Genomic DNA, 2706 nt, shown 5'->3' with positions numbered 1-2706 from the left:
AAATCTGAACCGATCTCGATAAAACTTGGCAAAGATATTTCTGAGCTGTATTTGATATATTTCCCTGAATATCGTTACGGAGTGCATATCACGGTTGTGGGTAACAAATATAACAAATCGAATGAATAATATATATGGGAGCTATAGCTATATCTGAACCGATCTTCACCAAATTTGACATACTAGCTTCTAGACTCAATTCGGTCGTAAGAGCCAAATTCCATCCCATTTGGACAAATATTAGACGTTTGGTGCACAATAAAATGTAAATAGGACGAAGTTATATATGGGAGCTATATCCAAATCTAAACCGATGTCGATAAAATTTAGCAAGTGTATTTCTGAGCTGTATTTGATATATTTCCGCAAATATTGTTATTGTAGAGTGCATATTACGGCGGCGGTGGACAAAAATAACAAATCGGATGAACAATATATATGGGAGCTATAGCTACATCTGAACCGATTTCGATCAAATTTTGGCATACATATTTTCAGCCTAATTTGGGTGTATATGCTAAATTCCATACAATTCGGGCTGATATTACACGTTTGGTGCACAATAAAAGGCAAATCGGACGAAGATATATATGGGAGCTATATCTTAATTTTGACCGATTACCTCCAATTTCAATAGGGTTCGTCCTTGGGCCAAACAAATGATCTGTGCAAAATTTCATCTGGATCGGGCAATAAATGCGACCTGTACTTTGTTTACAAAAATACATGGACAGACGGACGGACGGACATGCATAAATCGACTCAGAATGTGATTCTATGCAGATCATCAAAAGGAACTATGGGTCTATCTCGTTTCCTTTTGCCTGTTACAAACAAATGCACAAAGACATAATACCCTGACCACCTTGTGGTGTAGGGTATAAAAATTATAGCGTTTGACTTTGTTGCAGTTTTTTATCTCACCCTGTACTACATAATAAATAGAAATGTTGAACCTAATTGCTCCTCTTTTCGAATAATCATCATAGATCCAGAACCAATATTTTCCAAATACGACATCTAAAGAAGAAAAAATTGAGGTCAATTTTACCAGCTAAATATTATACGATGACCATACGAAATTCTAGGCTCCATCGCTGTCCTAAATTCTAACCTCATAAAATTTTCCACATCTATTGGTCCATAGTTGGGAACTTTTCATTTTAAACCTAAATTTTAAAACCTAAATATTTTTCGAATATCTTCCAAAATAATAGGCTTCTATTTTGAACCCCACCCTACCCCATGCGAAATTTCATTAAGATCGGACGATAATAACTACCTGAAGATAAAACCCACAACACTTTGTGTTGCAATGTGAAACAAATATTACAAAATTAATAAATCAATATTTTAAGTCAAATTGCAAAAAAAAAACGCATGCGATAAATAACATGACAAACACTAAAAAACATCACAGACGGACAAACGGAAGGACGGACATACATAGCTAGATGGATTCAGCTCGGCGAGATGGGAAGATTCGTATATACTTTCCTATGGGGGAAACCAATATTTCGAGGTGTTACATAATTGTTCGGCCAATCAAAGTTATAATACCCCCAACACATAGCGTTGTAAGGTATAATTACCGGCCGTTAATGAAATCGGAAGCATATTGGCCGTTATCTCTAACGGGAAGCATTTAGAAAAGTATTATTTTACTGTACTGGTCGTTTACATTCCGATTACAATTTTCAAATTTTTTGTTGGTACTCTAGTCACATGAAAAATATTCATGAGTTACCATTTGAATTTATTGTAATTTCACTGAAATTACAAAGTCAATTCAAATTTATTTCCAAGTTTGAGAAATGGTTTATTGCTACGACCTCATAAATCATGAGGCCAATTGATGTATAGACATAGATATTTTTTTTCTTTTTCTAAAAAACTGCAATTATTAGAAACATTCTTAATGCCACTGAGAAATATTTTTGCCAAGGAATTTGTTTGTTGTCAGTTTGAGTTGTAGGAGTTTTGTTTAACATTAACAACTCTACTCTTCACTTCGTGAATGTTAGACAATAGAGGTGGGGTTACGTCTTGACCACTTCATCATGTTGGCATTGCATTGCGCGAGTTGCGAAGACGGCGGGAAAATATGATGCGACGCTGCTGTAAAATATGAAATAAATGATTGGTGGAAGAACTTTTGCTAGGCAAATGCAAAAGTTCACTTGTTTCAGATTTGCTGAGTTTGGGGGATCGCATTCCTCCGACCAACCACCAAAAGCAATCGAAAGAAATAACCAGCCATTCATACATAGCTACGTATCGTACATCGAGACAAACAAGTCTTGGCGGCCAAATGCAAAAGACACGATTAAGATGATTGTCAGCCAGCTATTAAATGTCTGACAAATTGATGTTCGATATTGAACACGCCACACACAGCAATGGAGTTTTTTTCTTCTGTGTTGCGATGACGAAAATCCAGTAACACCGATTCGAACATCCGCCGAAGATGTGTTTTATTCTTCTTTGATTTTTATGTAGAATACACATTTTAGAATTGAAACATACATACAGTCTTACATATATGACGATAGAATACATAAGATCGTATCCGTGTAACTTCTGTTGGGCGTCGATTTTGCAAATGTCCAATGTACTTCGTATCTTTTTTGCGAGAGACAAATTAATATTAATAGATACGTGTATGTATGTATGTAAAATCCAATTTTATTTCTATTAACCAAATAA

This window comes from Musca domestica, unplaced genomic scaffold (assembly GCF_030504385.1).
Source record: "Musca domestica strain aabys unplaced genomic scaffold, Musca_domestica.polishedcontigs.V.1.1 17, whole genome shotgun sequence".
Classification (NCBI taxonomy): domain Eukaryota; kingdom Metazoa; phylum Arthropoda; class Insecta; order Diptera; family Muscidae; genus Musca; species Musca domestica.
The sequence above is the reverse complement of the archived record's forward strand: the minus strand, read 5'-3'. Positions refer to the sequence as shown.